The sequence below is a fragment of the Sceloporus undulatus genome, chromosome 2, assembly GCF_019175285.1.
Source record: "Sceloporus undulatus isolate JIND9_A2432 ecotype Alabama chromosome 2, SceUnd_v1.1, whole genome shotgun sequence".
NCBI lineage: Eukaryota > Metazoa > Chordata > Lepidosauria > Squamata > Phrynosomatidae > Sceloporus > Sceloporus undulatus.
The window spans coordinates 193,441,639-193,465,394 of NC_056523.1; the positions used below are offsets into that span (position 1 = coordinate 193,441,639).

General features: G+C 41.3%; 1 long non-coding RNA gene across 2 annotated transcripts; it reads left to right on the forward strand.

Annotated features, from left to right (window-relative positions):
* The first annotated feature begins 13,166 nt into the window (after nucleotides 1–13,166).
* Nucleotides 13,167–22,085, forward strand: LOC121920204. Of its 2 annotated transcripts, XR_006101699.1 has the most exons (6): nucleotides 13,167–14,537; nucleotides 17,348–17,436; nucleotides 18,177–18,264; nucleotides 18,964–19,145; nucleotides 19,647–19,848; nucleotides 20,003–22,085. It is a non-coding gene; the product is annotated as an uncharacterized LOC121920204 (long non-coding RNA). The 2 variants fall into 2 exon arrangements; XR_006101698.1 differs by lacking the exon at nucleotides 18,964–19,145.
* Nucleotides 22,086–23,756: the final 1,671 nt, after the last annotated feature.

The following is a 23,756-nucleotide window of genomic DNA, read 5'->3' on the forward strand; positions in this document are numbered from 1 at the left end:
TGCAGTTGTATTATACAGCTCTGTCCATATCCTCAAGAGAATAGAAGGTACTGTAATGTGAAAACCACAGGGTTTCCATTAGCCTGGGTCCCAGTTATGAAGTTACAGCCTGAGCGACACATTAAGCAGCATGAAGGCAAACAACTGCATCCTCCGTTTAGCAAATGGCTGCTGTACTGACAACCCAGTGGAGACCCTCAATGAATGTAGTTTACTAGGTGAAAATCTGTCCGGAGAGAAGTTCTTTTCTTGTTTGATGATGCAGGATGAGTGATGTTATTGAGAAGAAGGATACAGCTGTGTCCTTTATGCTTCCAGATGGTCCTGCAGGAGATGACAGAAAGAAGCATCCCTCTTCCTACTGAGCAGCCCACTTCTGTCAATTGATCAACAAAATTTTGAAGAGCCTGGCAAAATACTTGGCGGTTTGGGTTTGCTTACTTGCACTCCTCAGAGGTTGGGCCACATTTCAATCCATGAGGGCTCGTAAGGTACGTCAGCCATTCTAAAAAACAGATTGAGCAGAAATTAGGTTTCAGTATACTATATACTACATTACTACTACTACTACTCTTCTACCTACTACATTATTGTTGTGTATGCACTCAAGTTTTCGATTTATGGCAACCTATCATACATGTTTCGTGACAATTCGTTTCAGAGGTGGGTTACCTTGACTTCTTCTGAAGCTGAGAGAGAATGACTTGCCAAAGCCACCCAGCAGGTTTCCATGGCTGAGCAGGGATTTGAACCCTAGTTCAAAACTCAAAACCACCTACATCATGGTGACTCTTATGAGTCCACCATCAACCCACCATTGTGGTGAGACAAAAGGCTGGGTGATGAAGTCCTAGGATAATCAAACAATCCTGGCACTGGATTAAAAACTGCAAACAAATACACCAGTGTCTCACAGGTAGAAAGTGGCAGATTGAGATATAATTCTTCATGGAATAATGCTTTCACCACACCAAAAGCACAATCTTTTCAAAACTTAAATTACCAGGTGGAGGGAAAGAAAATATTTTTATTGTCTCATGCATTTTTTAAGTGAGAGTGAGTATAGCCAAGATGTGGTGTTATAGTTTGATTCACTGGGACTAGGACTTCCGGAGACCAGGACATTTGAATTGTAAACCCGCCAGATGACTTTGGGCAGTCACACTCTCACAGGCCTCAGATGGATTGGGTAATGGCAAGAGCCCCCCTCCTGAGAAGAGCTGTCCAAGAAACCCCTGATAGGCTCACCCTTAGGGTCGCCATATGTCCCAGAATGATTTGAGGAAGCACCAGTAGCAGCAGCAGCAAGCAGCAAGCAAGCAGCAGAACCCCAATAACATCCGGCATGATCTTGGGGAAGCTAAGCAGAAGTCAAGACCTCTAGTTAAGTACTACTTGGGATAGGAGCCCCATCCAATAAATTTACCAAGAAAGGGTTTGCCTGTTAGAACTATGGCCTGTTACAGACTGGCCAAAATAATAAGCTGCCCTTGTGGCGTTGGGGTTCTCTTGGGGAGGGATGCTTGTTTAAAAATGAATGCTATGCACCCCTAAGAATCCGGATAAGCTGCAACCAAAGCTGCACTTCCAGTTTGCTTTAAGGAATGGAGTGTGGCCTTGGTGGCTGACAATACTCCGGACCTCTTAGGACCCAGGCCATCTTTAATAGCATACCTCCCCAAAGAGACCCAAAGCAAGCCCTTTTATTTTGGACAGTCTTGGGTAACATGGCCTATATTTCGGGTAAGGTAATTGGGCAAAACCATATATCTCTCAGTATTTTTGTTTTCCCCCGTGCCTAAGAAAACCATATGGAAAATTTTCATGGGGTCATCATGGACTTGAAGTCGCTCATATTATAGATATTATATATATATATTATATAGATAGTACCACACACATTGGAAGGAAGTGTAAATTTTTTAATTTCTTTCCGGCATTGGTGACTAGGAATGGGACCCCATCCCTGCTTCCTCCTTTTTGTTGGCGAGGGCTTTTCAATATGTAAATCACTCCTTCAAGGAAGTTTTGTTAATTGGGGTGTATGTCTTTTATTTTATTTATTTTTTTAAAAATAAATTATGCTTTTTAAAATGAACATGTAACTAATCTATTGTTAAGGTGATGATGTTATAAGTGGGGGTTAAAAAATTTACTGGTTGGAGTTCTAATTGGTTACTTCCTTTTGTGAGCTTCCACCTGGGGGTCCCCACTCAGGCGCACAAGGGAGAGCAGTATAAAACAAATAAATAAATCCATAAATCCCCACAGATCCATAATTTATGGTTTTCAATTCCTGCTATATATGTTGTTTTCAATTCAGAATTTGATTGTTATTTATTGTTTTTTTATAATTTATTGGAACCTGAATTTTTATAGATTGCCAAAACATTTGTAAAAGTCATTGTGTTTTAAATTTGTACTGTTAAACCACACAATAGAAAAAGAAGGGCTGTGTAGAATAATGAAATCGTAGAGGTTGCAGAGAGATTACATATGGGTTATCAAGGCCAGAAGCGCGCGGCATGCAGGAATACCACAGTCAAAGCCAGCCCCAACAGCTGCGGGCCCCATCCAGTGTCCCCAGTTTGAAAAAAAAAAACCTTCCCAAAGAAGAGACTCTCCACCACCCTCCACCACCCTTCTGAGGGAGTGTGTGTCCTCCTGTTGAGCAGCTCGTACACTGTTCGGAAGTTTCTCTTTCCCTATTGTTGAAGGGAAGAAATCTCTTTTTTCCTGTAGTGTTGAATCACTTGTCCCATATTCTTCCGGACGTTTTTCAGAAACAACAAGCTTGTTTCCATCCTCAACATGGATACTTCCCTTTCAATATGTTTAAACAGGACTACATATCTTAACTCTGCCTCTTTCTCACAGACTTAAATACCCCTAGCTCCCTTAGTTTGACTCTACTACCTTTCGTTACTACGTCTTTTTTTTTCCACCAGGTTTTTTTCTCCAGGCCCTTCAACCATTTTAGTCCACCTCCTCTCTGGAATTTGTCAAACATCCCTTTTTTGAACTGTGGGTGCCCAGAAGTGGAACAGTAGTTCCAGGTTGGAGCCTGGAAACCAAAACAGTGTATAAATGCATTAATATATTTAATAATCAAGACCTTTTTGCCTACTCTACATAGATTGGCAACTGTCCAGTCCAGAGCCATTGCTTAGGACAACACATCAAAAATGTGACAACAGATGCCTGGGAAACTCACAGCTCATGTAGTGCATAGCTGTTCTTAAAAATAAACCAAAGATTGTTATTCCTACTGAATATCACTCTTTGTCTGAAGGTCCCAAACAAATGTCACTAACGGGGACCCCCAAGATCATGTATTCACTGTTTCACCTTCAGACCTTCAGTGTCTCCCCTTGCAGCTTATGGGGGATCAATGAACTGTCGCCGGTTCTTTCCTTGGGGCAAGCTTATAATCGGTCACTTGGGCAAATTAAATTAAATAGGGGGAGGAAGGAAGGAGAAAAAATGGGCAGAACAAATATGTGGGAAGCTAAAGACAAACCAATGGAATAAATGAAAAAGATCTGTTTGTTTCCCCCCAGCTGATCTTGCTTACACAAAGAGACTACCAGGAATGAGATGTGACAGAAGACTGAGTGTTTTGAACAAGATCAGGACCCCTTTGTGAGAAATTACTACAAGGATTCTAGTAATCATGTTCCCGTTTGTTATTTTTCCTTTTTTTTTCCCCAGTTAAAATGTTTTAATAAGAACCTTGTTTGGTATAGTAAAACCTAACCAAGCTTGGTTATTGGTTGTATGTGTTATTGTTTTTCCCCGAGCCGATTCTTAAAATGTCTTCAAAATTTGTAAATTATTTATAATCTTAAGGTATTCTTATCTTAGATAATCAAAATGTGGTGTTGTATTCATGATTTTCCTGACCTTCCAGCAAGCTAAGAAATTTTAAAGAGTGTTTCAGGCCCCAACAAAAAAATCATCTCGCTCTCCTTAGGATGTGTGGATATTAAAAGTCGGTGTGTAGGGAAATTCCCTACTTCTGCACTCCACCCACCTCTGTGAATGCCAGAAACAACAGGACGACTCTTTTTTTTTTAAAAATTAATTCTCCTAGGTGTTCTTCCAAGTTTAATTCAGGACCTCTTAGCCCAAGTGTTAAACACTGAAACTCTACAACACAAGCTGCCCTTCTCTGCTGGTCCCCCTATAAATGTCGTTTCTCTTTTGTCCATTACACCCTTAGTTTGCATCATTTTCTTACTGCTTTCCCTCTACAATACCCCATCCATGGTTTTCTAAAAAAAAATAAAATAAAATAAAATTGGGTAATGGTGCTACTTTATAAAAAAAGGGAAAATGGTGGGTACCCCCAGCCTTTTTCTAGATTTATGTAATGCTACGAAACATTGCTCAAATATGGTCACAATCCATTTGTTCAGAGGCCCATGAGACGCTAAACATCCATGGTTCTCGTGATGGTTTTAAAAAAGTGGAAATACTTAGCCAATACTGAATGTGGGCCTTGTGGGCTGAGGACTGTTTTGAATGCAGTGTGCCTTTTTTCCTCCCCTCTGGGTGAGAAAGGTGAACTTTGTTTGTTTTGCACTGGCAAAAATCATTTCCGATTGTGCACCAGATAATCCCATTGATAAATGCACTCACCTTCCCTTGATGGACCCAGCATTATATCCTCATGGTGTAGTAGGTAAAAAGTGCCCTTTACTGTGCAATGGCATTCCAGGGTGGAGTCTTTGTATAACCTAGAATGAAACGAGAGTGTGGCATGAAGGCAGTTGGCCATCCCTCAGGTTTTGGGTGTGCACTACATTTGCAGGGGGGATGACTGCCATGCTGTCCTACTTAGCCAGCCCAGAAAGACCATTGCAGCCAACCCCAAAGGGCATGCTGCTTGACCGATGCTAAACCCCTGGAAGCAAGCTTTCAAGGTCGCCAGCGCCCAGACTCTTGACAGCAGACTTCTTGACAGCCCTTCAGGAGGGGTTCTGATGAGGGCGGAACTGTAAACGACAAACAAGAAAGGAACCATGAAAGGGCAGGCTGGGCCCCCACAGCAGCTGCCCCGCTACTGATGGGGGGTGGTGTTGCTTGCGGCCCCTCCCAGAAGGGTTTTTTTTCGTGTAGGTCTGGTGCAGTTTTGGTCTGGGCCAAGTGGAATGTGGGCCTGTTTTTTTTTTTTTTATGCCTTTTTTTTGTTTTTTTTTTTGTCCCTTCGCTGGGTTCACCAACAAAACAGCTGTGCCGTCCTCTCCTGGGTTGTACCAACCCACTAAGTGACCCCCAAACACTGAAAAGTGGTGTGCACCTCCTGGTCTGATATCGACACCTCATTGGCATCCCCTAGTGGATGCCATCTGCCATGGAGGCCAACCCTCCCCTGAGGTCAAGTTAAATAATAGGCCTTGAGAGCTTCCATTAAGGGTCCAAAAAGAAAACACCTGCCAGAAAATAATTCAGTTTTGAGACTTTTGAATATCATGGGAATTGTAATTTATTGTGGGCACCTGAGTCCTGATAAGCAGAAGAAGGCCTAAATGTCTCAACAACAAACTACACTTCCTCTAAGAATTCGCTGAGCGAATTGAGCCAGGGTAGTTGGTAAAGTGGTCCTCAAAACTGTAAAATTATTTCTACAAGTGTGTTTTGTAGGACCCTTTTGGTATGATTTTGGTGTTGGGTGTGTTTCCAAAGGGAGGCCTTTTTACTTTGGGGGAAGGTTTTTTTTTTTTTTTTTCAATCACACTGCCTCATCATTCATGATGGAAGTTTACAAGGATATTCTGTCCCTTACCTACACCCTTTCCACTTTGGTGATCTGGGGTGTTGGCTGGGGTTGAGTTCCTTCAGGGAATTTATTTTGTGGCCAGATTTTAATTATATTATTCATAATGATAGAAGGCATAGAGGTCAAAAGATGGAGTTAGTCTTCCATTTTCTTGTTACAATATAGAAACACTCCTATCGCAGCCTGGAGAAGTCAGTGCTGAAGGCTCTCATCCAAAGAACTCACTGGGAAAAAAAGGAGAGTAAATCCCACATTTGAGATGTGGTGCTGGAGAGAGTGCTGAGAATACCATCCACAGATAAAAGACAAAGAATAATTCTTGAATAGATCACGCCCTGAACTTAATCACGATGGCTAAATTGAGGCGTCTTACTTTGGCCTCATTATGTGAGAAGGCAACACATAATTGGAAAAGACAATACCACTAGTGGAACCACTAGAAGGCAAGCAGAAAGAGAGGAATCAAATGGTACAAGAATCGGATTCCCTTTTTACTCTGACAGAAGGAAACGCAGTTGGGACAATAAAAGAGGTCGAAAGGTAGATCATCATCTCCCAAAGGCTAAACCAGGTGTTAGGAAATCTGTGAAGCGGGAGTAATCATGCTTACCATAAATCCACCTCTGACAGTGTTGATACCTCATAGAACTTGAGGGTGTAGGAGAGAACTTATTTATCAAGCTGCATTGGTTCTGGGGGGACAGAGTAGTTGAAAGCGCAGGTGGCGAATCTTAGACGCCGCCTCGTCCTGTCCTTTAACCTCCGGTCACAGCTCCCTTAAAACTGAAGGAACACCATGCTCTTGTGAAGATCTGTTCAAGTCAAAGGCGCTGATGCAGGGCATCCGACTAGGTCCAGTATCTCTTCGGCTGCCTGTCTTCTGTTCCACACCTCTCTACCTGTTGCCCCTGTTCAATTACGGTCCCAAATCTGCCAACCAAAGCGTGCTGCATGGGAGGCCAGCACTTCCACAGGAAGCAACACTTCGCAGGGAGCAGGATTGGAAGCTCCGCCACTAACTTCCATTCCAGCGGCAGATGGCCCTCCTGGCACATTGGTTCAGCGCGTCCTCTTCCTTTACTGGGTGGTAAAGTTTGTGCCGTGTTTTCTCGAGGGGGCAAAAGGAGAAACGTTATTATTTCTTTTTACGAAAACGCATCTTCCCAACGTTATTGACCAGCATATCTTGTTGTTGTGTGCTTTTCCAGTCATTGCTGACCTACGGGACCTAAGGCAACTTTATTTGAATGGTGCTTGCTGTGATGCTGCACAGCTCCTAAATCTCAACTTTTCCTCTCTAGATAAAGCCCTAAGGTGATGAAAAGGCGAGAATTTGTCCCACATGTCCATACCTTGTGGGACAGCTCCTTGTGACAATGAGTGGGTTGTTTTCTCGCCCCTGTGGACAAGCTTGGAATATGCATGAATAACAAAACATCTCCAAGGTGAAAACAACGCTTGCTCCCTCCTCAATATTGTAAACGAATGCGTGAGTTCTGATTAAACACAGGAGTGGGAGAAACGGAAGAACCAAGGCATTGTGCCTTTAAACATAGCTAAAAGGACCAACAAGATGTTCCGCGCAAGCATTTGATGTGACGAAGGATTTGGCCATGAGGTGAGTGAAAGTCTGAAAACTTGGAAGCTGACGCGGGGTGCCCGTCCAGATGTGACCAACCATGCCCGGGAGGACCCTTATCTCCTGATTCGCCCTGAAAGAGGAACTGCCAGACAATGGGAGGGCTTGAACAGAAAAACGAATTGCTTTGAACCACGGACTGATCTGAACAACCTGTCTGTCCTCCCCAAAAGAGGAAGTTGAGTAATGGGCTGCAATATTGAAGACTTCAGCAGCCAAGAGCAGAGAGAAGAAAAAAGTATCAAGACCCTGGACTTTAATCTCATTTTGTTGACTCACCGCGGACAACGGTGCTCTATCCCCAGCCCCTCGAGAACAACTGATCCATGTTCAGCGGGGAAGGCAGTGTGTGTGAGTATTGTATGCATGTGTTGAGTGAAGAGCTCTTGATAATCAAATGTTTGTGTTACTTGTGTGATTTAATAAATGTACATTCTCGTGTTTACAACCCAAATTGGTGTCTCAATGTCTTTCTCAGCTTGCTGTGAATAGTCCCAGGAGAGGTTTTCATTACACGCTTCAGGATTAAACAGGTTGCCCTCTAATCTGGGCCTAAATATGCCATCCTCAAATATTGAACAGGGCTCCAATCACCTCTTTTATCTCTCGTCTCAGGCTAAACAACCCCAGCCTCCTACGCGTTCCTCGTAGGGCATGGTTTCCAGACCTTTCACCATTGGCTGATGGGCGGGTGCGATTAGGCAGCAATGTAGATGCGATAAGTCCCGTGCTCCAGCCAGGAGGCTTGAAATGCTTTACAGTTCATGCAATAAGCTCCTTCATTCAGTGAGGCTACTCCCCAATCTATAGTCCATTAGTTGACTATTCCATTCTGAGAAGTCGAAGGCTTTTCCCGACCCGGATCCATAGTTATTTGAAAAACTCCCAAAAATATTCCCATTCTTCTTTCCAAATTCAAAAAGAGGATATCATGAAATGCAAAGATCACAAGATCAAGAATCCTGTTACATGAGTTTGTATTCTGAATTCCCTTATTTTAAAGGCGTTCATCATTTGACCACCCGGGACAGCAAAATCTACAGATCTCTAGGAAAACAGCCAATTTTCAGAAGTCCCCCTTTCTAAAGTGCTAAGATAGGACAGGAGATCAAGAATATGTCAAACTGTGTTATCCTTCAACAAGAAAACCAATGCCACGTAGTGTTTTCTTTACATTTTGCGATCTTTTTTAACGTGAAAAATTCTTGTTACATAAACGATTTTACTTTAGCTGTTTTAAAATTTTGTCCAAAAACCGCTGGCGGAATAAAATTAGGATTTTGTGCAAAAAACAACTCTTTTGGGAGACACTTTCTTTTTGTGCAAAAAATTCCAAAGTGCCAAGCAAACTGAAAAACGTACACACTCTCACCCAACACGGAGGAAACTTGCAACATAATTCTTTCATGTGACAAATGAGATTAAACAACATTTGCCTTCCTAGTAGAACTTTTCTCTTCTTCGCAAAGACACATTTATCCCTGTGCTCTCACAAATTACTGTTTCTGCGAGCTCTGGGAAAATCAGGGACAGTACTAAGGCTGACACAACTTGGACCTTATCAACTAGAGGCACTTCTCTAAGAATGGGATTTAAGTAGATTAAAGTAGAAAAAACACAAATACAGAGTATTATGATGTTTTGCAACGTTGAATAATGTGAAATACCGTAAAGCAAATTGAAGGGGCCCAAATGACACCTTTTTTATTCGGGACGTGCAAAACGCTAAAAAGGTTGTGTTTTGTCCCCTTTACTTCGCTTTAGTTTGCATATTTCAGCCTTTGCAGAAAAACACGTGTGATAAAACCCCCACCTTTGCCTTTTTACTTTATTCTGCTTTGAATCCTGTTTCTGAGCTAGTGTGATAAGGTCCTTAGTCTAGAAGAACAAGCAAGGGGCATATTTGACTTCTTTCTCTTCTTCACTAAGCCTCATGCTCTCACAAAAAGGGGCACATTTGCTGAGGGGGGGGCCAGCATTGTGGATCCAGGCCTAACTACGTGGGCAACTATCACAGGCCTGAGAGAAAGTCTTATGAAGGCGTCTGCTTTTAGCCTTTATGAGATGTCATACATGTTCTTGGATGAAATTGTGCCACAAAGTTCTGCAAACAGATGCACTCCTGGTTGGCCATTTTTAGCTGGACTTCTTGCACAAACTCACCCTAAAGGGAATCGTGGCTTTCGTAAAAATTTGATTTGCTTTAAAAAGTAGGGCTGCCCAGTTGCGCTTTAAAATTGTGGTTTTATGTCATACTAACAAATTGTAATTTGTTTTGATTTGTCATAAACTGGTGGTAAGGGGGAAAGAACATTGAGCCACTATTACAGATTAGGAAGGGAAGCTCCGAGGGTAGGGCAACTGTTGGGGAGGGACAATGGGCTGACTTCGCACACATTGTAGCTTCGCCCACCTCGTCTGGACTGTTCTGATCATTCCTTGGAATGACCAATCTTGCGGGTTACCTGCCATTACCAGCCTCCTATTGCTTTCGGCCTGTCTGGATTCTTACTTCTCACGTCCCCCCCCTTCTTCTATTGGTTGCCACTATGCTAGCTTATAATCATTTGTTCTCTAATAAAAGTTGTGGTCAATCCACCATTTATCATAAATTAGTGTTGGCCAATTCTTCTCAGTGCAACAATCACCACTGAGCGTCTTTAAACAGAGTTGAGATCGGTCATCTGTCGGGAGCTTTGACTGGATTCCTGCATGGCCGGGAGTGCCGACAGGATGGCCCGTGCGGTCTCTTCAAAATCTCTGATTCTGTGATTCTAATTTCAATATCTTAGGTGTTGTGTTTTTAACCCCCTCCCTGCCCTTCCATGTCACGGGACAAATGAGGCATCAGAATCCTTACTGCTTCACATAAACAAACCTAAAAGCTTCATTCCCTTTGGTATTATCACGACACATAACTCTTTAGAAACGCTCCTTTCCTTCGTTAGGAGTCAAACATCCTCATATTCCATGAGAATGCGGCCTTTGTGTTCAGCCACCAGTGTATGTTATGCCACCTAGTGCAGATTGTCAGCCAAATATCATTGTATGTTACCTATTGATCCAGGTGTAAGATGGTTTTATCGTTCTGGATAAAATGTAGCCATTGTGGTGGGTGAAGGATAGAACATGTCTCCAGAGTGAAGAGTGAATTGGTAGCTTGGCTGTAAAATAGGCGTTTCATATTTCTTCTTATGGCTGGAATTACCAAAAGAAAAACGAAAAGAAAAAAAAAAAAGGTTTGGATAGAAAATATCATCTTCTTTTAAATGAAAAAACGAACAGTACCATCTCATGCTGTTTTTCAGAGACATTAGCGAGCAGCTAAATAAAAGCAACTTACACTCCCGAATTCAAGCAAATATGGGTTACCTCCTGGTGTTTATCGCACAGCTTTTGTCCCCCACAACCACCCCCGGGTACAACAACACCTAAGATATGGAACAGTTAGAATCATAGAATCATAGATGTTTATCACACTATGCTCTTAAAGAGGTACTATTCCAGTGTGACTCTTCTAGCAGCCTCCTGTTGCATGCTGGGATTGGCAGTTTTAAGGAGCTGAACTTCTCTGCCTGAGAATTCTAAATACCCCTCCTTAAAACTGCTAATCCCAGCATGCAACAGGAGGCAGCTAGAGGAGTCACACTGGAATAGTACCTCTTTAAGAGCTCGTCTGATAAACACCATAGATTTGGAAGAGACCGCAAGAGCCATCCAGTCCAACTCCCTGCCATGCAGGAAATCTCAGTCAAAGCATCCCCGACAGATGACCATCCAGCCTCTGTTTAAAGACCTCTAGTTGATTTGTTGCACTGAGACAGAATGGCCAAACACTAAATTTATGGGATAAATGTGGATGACCACAACTTTATTAGAGAACAAATGATTATAAGCTAGCATAGTGGCAACCAATAGAAAGAAGGGGGGGGACGTGAAGCAGTAAGTAATCCAGAGCAAGGCAGAAAGCAATTAGGGAGGCTGGTAAATGGCAGGTAACACCTGCCAATATTGGTCATTCCAAGGAATGATCAGAACAGTCCAGACGATGTGGGCTAAGCTACAGATGTGTGCTAAGCAGCCCATTGTCCTCCCACAACAGTTGCCCTAACCCTCTGGAGCTTCCACTTCCTAGATCTGTATAGTGCTCAATGTTCTTTCCCCCTTACCCACCAGTTATGACAAAGCAAAACAAATTACAATATGGATTAGTATGACATAAAACCACCAAGTGTAAATCGCAACTGAGGAGCCCTACTTAAAGCAAATCAAATTTACAGAAGCCCCTATTCTTAGGGTGAGTTGTGCAAGAAGTCCAGCTAAAAATGGCCAACCAGGAAGTGCATCCTGTTTAGCAGACTTTGTGCACAATTTCAGCCAAGAACATGTATGACATCTCATAAAGGCTGAAAAGCATACAGCCTTCATAAGACTTTCTCTCAGGCCTGTGGCTGAGTTGCCACTTAGTTTAGGCCTGGGATCCACAATGCTGGCCCACCCCTCAGCAAAATGTGCCCCTTTTTGTGAGAGCATGAGTCTTAGTGAAGAAGAGAAAAGCAAATATTCTCTTCTTGTTCTTCTAGACTAAGGACCTTATCACACTAGCTCAGAAACAGGATTCAAAGCAGAATTAAAGTAGAAAAAATGCCAATGTGGGAGGTTTATCACATGATGTTTCTGCAAAGCTGAAATAATGCAAAACTAAAGCGAATGTAAAGGGGACAAAAACAACACCTTTTTACTTTTGGAACATCCCGAAAATAAAAAGGTGTCATTTTTGTCCCCTTCACATTTGCTTTATTTTCACATTATTTCAACTTTGCAGAAACATCATATGATAACTCCTGTATTTGTGTTTTTTCTACTTTAAATCTACTTTAAATCCCATTTCTTAGAGAGATTCCTCTAGTGTGATAAGGTCCTAAGTTGTGTCAGCCTTATTACTGTCCTGATTTCCCAGAGCTCTCAGAAACCTGAATTTGTGAGAGCACAGGGATAAAATTTGTCTTTGTGAAGAAGAGAAAAGCTCTACTAGGAAGGCAAATTGTTGTTTATCTCATTTTCACATGAAATAATTATTTTGCAAGTTTCCTCCTTGTTGGGTGAGAGTGTGTACATTTTTCAGTTGCTTTTGGCACTTTGGAATTTGTTTGCACAAAAAAAGTGTCTTCCAAAAGATTGTTTTTTGCACAAAATCCTAATTTTTCCCCAAGCTTTTTTAAACATTTTTGTCCAAAATAGCTAAAATAAAGCTTTATGTACAAATAGATTTTTCACATTAAGAAAGTCCCAAAATGTAAGAAAAAACACTTAATTGCATTTGATTTTCTTGTGAAGGATAAGAAATTTTGGACATATTCTTGATCTCCTTCCTATCTGTAGCACTTTAGAATGGGACTTCTTAAAATTGGCTGTTTTCCTCAGATAATCTGTAGATTGCTGTCCCCTGGTGTCAAATGATGATACTGCCTTTAAAATAAAGGGAATTCAGAAACAAAACTCCATGTAACAAGGAGTTCTTGATCTTGTGATCTTTTCATTTCATTATATCCTCCTTTTTGAATTTGGAAAAGAAGAATGGAATAGTTTTTAGTAGGTTTTTCAAATAACTATGGATGCTGGTCGTGAAAGCCTTCGACTTCTCAAGAATGGAATAGTCAACTAAATGACTATAAATTTGGGAGTAGCCTCACTGAATGAAGGAGCTTTTCGGAAATTTTCTGGCTTCTAAAAAGCGCTGGCGGAATGTGGCTGGGACCCAGGCTGGTGGCGGCAGGTGATTAGGCAGCGATCTAGCATGCAATAATCCCGGCTCCATCCCAGGAGGCTTGAAACGCTTTTAAAGTTCATGTGATAAGCTCCACAGTAGGACATAATGCTAAATGGGTATGTATGGACTTGTAATAATAATAATAATATTTATTTGTATACCGCCCTCTGGCAAACCAATCCGGGCAGTAATCTACTCTCCTCTCACAAAAGGTGGAATGAATAGCTCCCAGTTCCCAGATTTTTCCCTCTGCACTTGATAAATGCTAAATGAATGAATTTAATATAAAATTTAAGAAATTTTATTGCAAACATACATGAGCAGCACAAAATCTAATGTGACCATGGAGCTTATCACTCAGCCTAAATAACCTGGCTTACCTCTTCCAAATTGAAGCCTAAATTTCTGTCTAAATGCAGGTGTTTGAGGAGCAGTGGGGTCTCATCAGGTGCAGTCGGCACACACACACCCCCGCACCCCTCTAGTGCTGCCACTGCCTGTGAAAACCCTGTAGAAATCATGGGGGTCACCATAAGTCAACAGGCAACTTGAAGGCATGTACACAGAGAGAGAGAGAGCATGAGGAATGCACAAGACAATATAGCTGCATCTAGATATAGACAATGTTCTGAAGAAGACAGAGGATGTTTATAGCACTGGGAAATGATGGCAAGAGTAATACCAACACAGTTTTCTATCCTTCAACATTTTAAGGATGAAAACTGGGACACAAGCAACTCTGGACTGCAATCAATATGGCAAAAGTTATTAATGAGGAAGAGCACACAAGCTGAGGGAGGCTAAGGCTGTTTGCTTTTGCATGAACCTCCTGGAAAAGACAAGAGTCCTCATGCCATTGCTGGATTAACTGAATACTGCACTTTGAACTCAGTGTGCAGCAGTAAAATAAGTTGAGGACAAGGAGGGGAAATGAAAGGAGAGAGAAACTGGGACTTTTTCAGCAGCTGAAAAAGTGAAATGACACAGGAATAACCAGAACTGTCCCTGGCAAATCAGGACATTTGGGGGAAATGAAGTTTATAACTGGCCTTGCACGTTTATGTCTATGATGTTTATCACACTATACTCTTAAAGTGCTACTATTCCACTTTGACTCCTCTAGCTGCCTCCTGTTGCATTCTGGGATTTGCAGTTTTAAGGAGGGGTATTTAGAATTCTCAGGCAGAGAACTTCTCTATAAGAGTATAGTGTGATAAACATCTATGATACACATGCACACAACACTTTGGAGTAATGTTTCTGTCTTTTGCTTAGTGAGATATCGACTGTTCACTGTTGGACACATATTGGACCCTCAAAGAAAGATTGTTGATGTATCGATTGTGGTAAGAAAATATTAATTCATCCTTCTTGTTTCTCCTCCTGGAACACCCATTTTCCTCCTGCTGCTAAGACTCTGGTCCATGCTCTGGTCGTCTCACGACTAGACTATTGTTACCTCCTTCTGGCAGGGCTTCCTCTCTCACACCTCCATCCTTTAATTTCTGTCCAGCATTCAGCTGCACACACCCACCCACCACTCCAACCATACTTCTCCTTTATTATCATCCCTTCACTGGCTCCCTTTCCCCTTCCATATTCAGTATAAGCTCCTGTTGCTGACTTTTAAAGCCCTCCATGGGCTGGCCCCTCCTTACTTATCAGACCTTCTTTCTCCTCTCCTTCCCACTAGGGCTCTCCGTTCTGGTAGTCAAGGTCTGCTATCTCAGCACAGGATTTTCTCCGCCCCATCCCGGATTCGTCCCTTTTCACTTGCTGCCCCTCATTCCTGGAATCTCCTTCCCCCACGAACATGGCTCATCAGTTCTTTAACTAGTTTCAAAACTGAGTTGAAGACCATCCTGTTCAGAGCAGTGTTCCCTGGCATTGCGTATCTATTATCTGCTATTTGATGTTTTTAATTTGATGCCTGTTTTTATTGAACTTTCTTCTTCTTATTATTATTATTAGCTTTATTTATAAAGCGCTGTAAATGTATACGGTGCTGTACAAAACCAAGTAAAATCAAGAATATATAAAAAGCCTGCCTATGGGGTACAATCTAGAAATCCTGTATTGTTATGTAATATTTATATGTATTATGCTATTATTTCTTAGATTGTACATCATAGGCAGTTTGCTCTTACCTATTTTATTGTTTGTATGTTCAGTGCTTTGCAAATCTACAGCGCTATATAACTAAAGCATAATAATAATAATAATAATAATAATAATAATAATAATAATAATAATTCAATCAAGCTTTTATTGGGATTCTTTAAACATGGAGTGCTAACATCTTTGCCTATAGATACCACTTTCTGCCATCTGTGAGGCTAGAACAAAATGTTCTTTTTCACTAGCGAGTAATATGAAATGGACCTGTAACTTTAGTGAACTGCAGTATAACATCCTCACCAAGACTCAAGTTTTTGCTAAGATATGCCAGCAAGTTTTCCCTTGATTTTTTTTTAAACATTCCCAGATCAAGGTGAAATAAGATTATTTTTTCTCACTTACTTAGAGAGATGAGATAAAGAATATTTAATCTAGACTACTTGCTTTTAGCCAGAGGGTGGATGCAGAGCAGAATGGAGGGTAAACCCATGTGCCACAATGACTGGGAGGAAGCTAACTAAATAAACACATAAGACCTGGAGAGTCTTTGCAAGTTGTAGCAGCAACTCAATTAATCCTTATGGATGACAGCAAGCTACTGTTCCCCTCCTGAGTTGGAGGTTTTCACACAGCCCTTTTCTGGAGATGAGCCCTCCAAGGCTGAAGAATTTATACCCTTGCCTGGAGATGTTTTGTTCTTCATGCATATTCAGAGCTTGTCCACATGGACCAAATAAAACAGCCTCACTTCATTTTCACAAGGAGCTGTCCACACAATGTATGGGACAATTTGGGACAAATTCTCGCCTTTTCATCACCTTAGGGCTTTAATCTAGAGAGGAAAAAAGTGGAGATTTAGGGGCTGTGCAGACCGCCCCTGAAGGGATGGCCTGCAGCCGCCTCCATCGTCACCAGATCAGGGCCATGACAACCATACACCACAGCCCTGATCTGGCCTTTCCAGGGTGCAAAAAGGAGCCGCTAAAAGCAGTTCTTTTATGCTCCCTGGAAAGGGTGCCATAATGCCGGCACTGCGGCTTTATGGTATGTACCGTGTTTTGCAGTGCATGGCATCATGCTACCATGGGGCGGAGTCGGGGCATGCATCGTGTGGATGCCACACCCCAACTCCACCCCCAGGTCAGCCTTAATGGCTGGTCTGCACAGCCCTTCACTCCAAATCTGAGCAAAAGATCCAGGTATTCATGCGTCAGTGGGTGGACTGCACCTGGCCTAACCCCTCACCCCTGATATCATGCTTGCACATTTTCATAAATAAAAGATAGATAAAATACTTTTCCCCCTTTCTCCATTATGTGTATGTGTTTTTATATATTTAAAATTCCCTCCCTCCACTGGGGTGGCAAAGAAGGAAAGTGGACTGGATAGGGAGGTATGTCATCACAGTGGATGTAATAGATTCACGGGCAATCAATAAGGGCTATTGACTGATGGGTTATACTGGGAAGGGAGAGAAAGCAAGTTTACCAGGGGAAAACATGTGGCTGGTTATGTTGATGTCACCTCACTGTGTCTGTGAGTGTGTCGTGTTGACAGCATTGGTGCAGGGTCAAGGTAGAATGGAAAAATGCAAGGCAAAACTGATTCCGCCCCCCTTCCCAGTAATGTAGATGCACCCTGAGTGAGAGATTCTGGAAGGCAGCTGTTGTTTACCTTGCTTGTCATAGTCAGGCATACACAGCTACAGTAGGATCAGCTGTAGTAAAATCCCATTCTTACAAGTTCAAGCATTATTTCATTGAACTAATGCAGACATGCTGCTGCAGACTGACAGTCTGTATTCATCCAATGCTTCTTCACCATTATCCCAATGGTGATGCTGATTGACAACTTCCAGCCAGACTGAAGACAAAGAGGAAAAGGGGGAAGGGCTGGGCAGAGATCAAAAGAGTTTGTACAATGGAGGCTCTTTGTCAGAAGCTTTGCTGACTGATATATACCTTTAGCAGTGGTCATTTTTTTCCTCATTTGATTAAATCAAGGCATTACCTCAGGACATCCATATTTCTGATTTCAGAACCCAGATGGGATGGCGGTTGAACAGAACTTGGTAACATCATCTGATGGCATTATCACTCAGTCCTACAGGATTCCTGATACTGTGATGTGAGTGGCAGAACCTGGGATGGTGGGGGGGCGGGTACTATAACATGTAGGTCCTGTAATGTGTTGTCCCATTGTCATATAGGAAAATGATTGCATTCTTCACACCTCTGTTATCCTTGTCTAATATTTTGAAAAAGTCAATGATTTTAGCTATGCTGAAAATTAGTGGCCTAAAAGTAATTGAGGGCCTAAATATTCTAAAGTCACCAGTTTGTTTTTTTTAATGGCCAGCTGGACTTGTCTGATTGTAGCTGTATTTGGAGAGGCACTTTTTTATTAGTGGATTAAAGAGGTTTTCATATTATTATTTTAAGCTGTTATTTATTAATGTCGCTGTAATGAGGTGGCACCTAAATTAAACAAAAACTATCCTATACCCTACAGAAGTCTTCCTATGTGCCTGACATTAATATGCTCATTAGATTTCCATTCCAATCCCCCAAGTGTTCAGAGCTACAAACAGAGGAGATATATGTTGGAACTACTATAGCAAGCCTTATGCTCTGGAGGGATGCCATGTACCAAGGGACAGAATATCCCCAAGGGTTTGGTCTAAATCGTAGAAGGTACTGCTGGCTGCACTCTGCTATTTTCTCTTCTTTAAAGGTGGTGATTTGCACTTCTTTAAATTTACTGTTTTAAAATATCCTTCTGTAATGCTGTCTTGTAGTGCAAATAATGTAACACAAAAGGTTCTGCTCCTTTCAGCTTGAAAAGCTTGTCTCTCCAACATTTTATAGTGTGGCCAAACTTCGAGGTGACTCTGGTGTCCTCCAAAAAGTTATTCTATGTTGATGATAATGAACTCATCATTGATATCACTGCCAGGTAAACAGCTTCCTTTTGATCTTAATCATTCAGTCAATATAATAATAGTGAATGAATGAATGAATGAATGAATGCTTTTATTTCATTTAACAAATCATAGGCAGTATAAACGCAAAACAACAACAGCAACAAATTAAATAACAGCAAGAGTAGTACATACACAGCATATAAACGAACATGTAAAATACAGTACATTATAACAGGGGTTTTGTTAACAGATTCGCCACTTCATAGTGCAACCCACCCCAATTTTCCATAAGTGTTTGAACCGGGAGAGGACATCACTACTCGCCTTTATAGTACATGACTTTACAAACTTTTATAGCAGGGAAAATAAACTTTGCAACTTCCTCTGTGATCTTTTTGTCTTCATCTGCCAATAAAAAGTTCAGATACCATTCAGAGGTTCTGCCTGGATGTCTATTTTATAAAGAGGTAATTAATCGTAGTCTCTCGTCCTTGTAAAATATACAATAAAGAAGAATGTGAGATATGGTCATTCCCACATAACGTGGGTCTGGATGCGAATCATGGGTGCATTGTTTCCATTTGAGCGCGAATCCGAGCCGCATTGCTCCAATATCGTTCCCATTGAGATTCGAATCTGATTCGATTTATCTAGGAAAACCCGAATTATAGGTCGATAAATCGCTTTTAAAAAACAGTGGTTTTAAAGCAAGTTTTCTTTTATCTCCCGAGTCTGATTTGCAGCAACTGAATGGGAACAACAAGAGTTTCTGATTCGGGAACCTGGAGATGGGAGGAGCAACGCTCAAGGGGCTGGCCTGGGGGGTGTCACCTTCTTTGTTCTCTTTTGGTATCGCCGGCACCATTTTCCCCATTCATGTCCCTTTTTCCGCTGAGGTTGGTGCGAGAAGCAGGTTAGTATATAATTTTAAAAAATGTTTAAAAAAATCTAGCTCTTTAGATCGCTTAAGCGCTCTGATGATTCCCTTAGAGATTGCTTAGGCGCCGTTTCGGTTGTCAGAGCGTACCATGCAAATCACTCCTGCCTTTCCTGATAGATAGGTAAACATAGATTTATACCACAATATGTATACGTAAACACTAGATGCATATCCCTACAGGATAGTAAGAAATTTAGGTATGTATTATTTTGTGTGATGTTTTATGGATGTGACATATGCACTGATGAATTCTTATGAAAATGTGTGTGTGTGTGTGTGTGTGTGTGTGTTTAATTATGTTTTGTGTGTGTGTGTGGTGTGTGAGTTAAGAGATGTGTTCCCTCAGAATGCAATGCAATGCATGTTGTGTGGAATGTATAGTCTATAATATATGTGTTTTATATATACACACACACACACACACACACACACTCATGCATGGATGTCATTTCCAATGCTGTCATTTGTGTACAGAAACATAAGAAGGAACGTCATATGTGCTCACACTTACAGAAGTGGAGGGAGAGGAGGACGCTGACATGACGCAACTAGATGTTCCACCGGACAATGCAACAGAGGATGAAACTGGCAAAGATGGTGGCACCTTACCTGCCCCTCTGGTTGACCATGACCCCATGGAAGGTCCAAGTTTTGAACTGGTGAATCCCAATAGTTAGTACGTTTCATATCCACCTTTACTTAGGGTTGTGTTATGGAAAATATTTTTAAAATAGTAGTAAAAGTGGGAGACAGTCCTACGTTCTAAAAATCCAGTGTGACTGACATAGTATGTGTAATGCAAAACTGTCCTATGTTCTAAAAATCCACAGAAACCGACACAGCAAGACAGTTACAGTCCCTGATGCCTGCAGAGAGGTTGGCTTTGATTCAGCACAAGCAGGAGCATACAACAGCGGAGAAAATGGCTGACAAATTGTTAACTAATTCCTCCACCAACCTGGGCCTTCTGTTGGTACACATGAGTGCCAAGGAGTCACGTGAGCAAGAGCACAGGGAATGGGAAAAGCAGTTCAAGGAAAGATACCTTGAGCAAACTAAGACTAAATTTATGGAGGTACTAAATGTATTCAAAGAGCAAACAATTATAATGAAGGATCTTGCACAAAAAAATGATGGCAGTACAGCTAAAGGTAGGGTGTTGAAGTGTGCCAGAGGCATTTGCACTCCAATGAGCAGCCATGTTCCGCTAAAACTCCCAGCTACGGCAACTCAATAGTATTCTAATGGTGTGGAAGATGCCTCTCAGGCATCTACTAGCTCTGCATTGATGGGAAGTAATACTAGTCAGCCATCGGCCAATGCCCATGTAGTGTCTAGCAAGCATCGCCCCCAAAGAACAGTTAAGAAACCTGTCCCTCTGTCCCCTTGACCTGGCATTGTCACTTGGTAAACCTGGAAAACACTGTTTATCTCTTTTTATCCACCACAAACAGTTTATTTAGATGTAGCTTATACATATGTTTACCTATGATTAAATAAAATATTTTTATCACAACCCATTTATCTATTTTCTTATGCATCCATCTTGTAGAGCTCTGATCTTAAATGGAATAGTTCCACGAAGACTGGTGGGTCAATGTGTCATTGAGGAGACCGTAGGGTAACTACAATGACTTCGCTACATACCTTTACATATGTTCCACCGGATAAATACAATAGATGTAGTCACCACAGTACACAGAAATAACCAGAAGCAAAGTTTTGTTTATGAAAAAATATAACTTTTATTTCTTTACAAGTGACAACATAAGTATAGTAATGATTGCACTTTGATATTGCAACATATGAAACTTCACAGTAATAGCTACAGCATGGTTTAAAGTAGTTAGTCTTCTTTATTAATTTGTACACAGGAAATACCACAGCATACAGTTTCTCTGGATCGTAAGGCCAGTACCGCAATCGTAGTGCAATAAAGTACAAAACATGTCAAGGGGAAATGGTTATCCCTTTCATTGAAAGGGTCCATTTGAGCAATCATGATTTGGACATTAGACCAGTACAAGCAGCAAAGCACATTGAGAAGTTACAAATGGTGCAAAAATGGCCACTTCTATACATAACATTGTGGCTAGTGCCACATTTGTCTAGTACTAAGTACTCTCTAAGTAAGTAGACAGTTGTACTACAGTAGCTGTTTGACAGCTAATAAACATTATGATTGCCATATCAAGGTTTCTTTCAGCATGTGCTGCATTGCAGTGAAAGTTCTATACTGAACAGCAACACAACTCTTTGAATTCATCCTTAGCCATCATAATAGAAGCCACTGTCAGATATTAAAGCAAAACTAGGAAAATCACATCACCACAAATGAAGTATGGAATATTGCAAAACTTTTCATAGTTGAGAAAAGTGCAATCATTCACTGCCCAGTTGTATTGTTATGTTCATAGTGGGCAGAAGGCAAAACAAGCAAAGAAAAATTGGGCTTAATGCCAAATTACTCTTGATTTTCTTTATTAATTTGTACACAGGATGTACCACATCATACATTTTTGATTGGTCATAAAGCTAGCACCGTAATCCTAGTGTACTAAAGTGCAAAACATGCCTAGTAAATTACTGTTAATGTATATTTATATTTGTATTGAAAATGTCCAGATGTGACAATGGTTAACTAAACTAAAGTAAAATGGTTCCTGTTGAAGGCCAGGAAGTCTAACCTGGAAAAACAGAATGTTTAAGGGCAAATGGCCGAGACAAGATGTAAACATCATATGTTTGTTGTTTGTACTGTGATTGGTTCTTATGTGGGAAGAGGCTGGACTACATCGTGGGAATGTTTATTCTTTTGAGAGAACAAAGACTGATGTCATGTTCAAGTTTTTTTCTTCTAGCATGGACTCAGAAAGGAGAAGGATGTGATATATAGTAGCTGTAGCTGTGAATGTGTAATAATAATAATAATAATAATAGGTTTTATTTATATACCGCCCAATCACTGGGAATCCGAGCGGTTTACAATAGAGGGGATAAACAGACAGTTCCCTGCCCACAGGCTTACAATCTAAAAGACACGACACAAAAGGAGAAGGGAATGGTGAGGGGGGGAGGGAATCAGGTCCAGCATTCTTCTCTCCCTCTGAGGCCTGGACCGAGGCAGATGGACCGGAGGGAGGGCTCTTCTTCTTCTTCAGGCTAGCCCCTGATGGAACTGGGCCAGCCTACTCTCTCCCTCAGAGGCCGAAAGATGACAGTTAGGGAGGGAGGAGCCTCCTTCTTCAGGCTAGCCCCTGATGGAACTGGGCCAGCCTTCTCTCTCCCTCAGAGGCCGAACGATGACAGTTGGGGAGGGATAAATAGCAACTAAGACAATAAACCCTCATTGAGTGAAATCTGTGTTGGAGTTTACTTTGATCCTGAGTTCCAGAGAAGACTGCATCTGTTCCAGTTGGTACCAGTTCAGAACCACAAGGGCAAGAGACAACACCTATAACAAAGAATTTTTCTAACAGTTACATGGTTACCCCTTTCATTATAGGGGTCCATTTGTGCAGACATGATTTGTACATTAGACCAGTACAAGCAGCAAAGCACATTAAGAAGTTACAAATGGTACAAAAATGGCCACTTCTAGACATTATTGTGGCTAGTGCTGCATTAGTCTAATAGTAATTACTCTCTAAGTGTAGATAAGTGCACAGTTCTACTACAGTAGCTGTTTGACAGCTAATGAACATTATGATTGCCATATCAAGGATTCTTTCAGTGTGTTCTGTATTGCACTGAAAGTTCTATATTGAACACCAACACAACTCTTTGAAATCATCCTTAGCAATCATAATAGAAGGCATTGCATTGTCGGATATGAAAGCAAAACTAGAAAAATCACACAACACAAATAAAGTGTAGAATAGTGCAATACTACTGTTACCTTCATAGTGGTCAGAACACAAAGGAAAAATAAACAACCAAAAAATTAGGCTGGGATTACATAGGGTCAAAGCTGCGTTGCAGCTTTCCAGGCATTTTAAATGCTCTTTCAGGTCATCCCCTGCGGAAAATACAGAAGGAAGAAAGAAGAATTAATTATTTAAAGTAATCAGACTATTTTCTAATGCTGTTCACATAGTGAGATGGAAGGCATAGTTACATTCTTGTTGGGAAGGTCCCATCGAGGACTTTAGTTCCTCAATTGCCTTCTCGATGGCCGTCATCCGACCTTCCAAGTCAGCAACTGTGTGTAGGAAAATATGAATGTTATTTACCCGACACTATGAGTTCCCTAGTTTTGTTTATTTCAGATTTATGTGTACTTGGAGTACTACAGCAGGGTAAGCATTGTATGCCTGTTACTTACAGGATTGTGGCGAGACCATGTTTCCAAGAGCGCTCTCTGTTAAAATATATTTCTAAATTGTATTGAAAATGTTCAGATGTGTCAATGGTTAACTAAGGTTTAAAATGGTTCCTGTTGCAGGCCAGAAAGCCTAGGCCTGGAAGAGCAAGTCTTCAAGGACATGTGCTGAGACATAATATAAACAAATGTATTATTGTTATGCTTTTATGTAGTATGGTGACTTCATGGGAAAGAGGTGTGTCCACTTGGTGAGAAGGTTG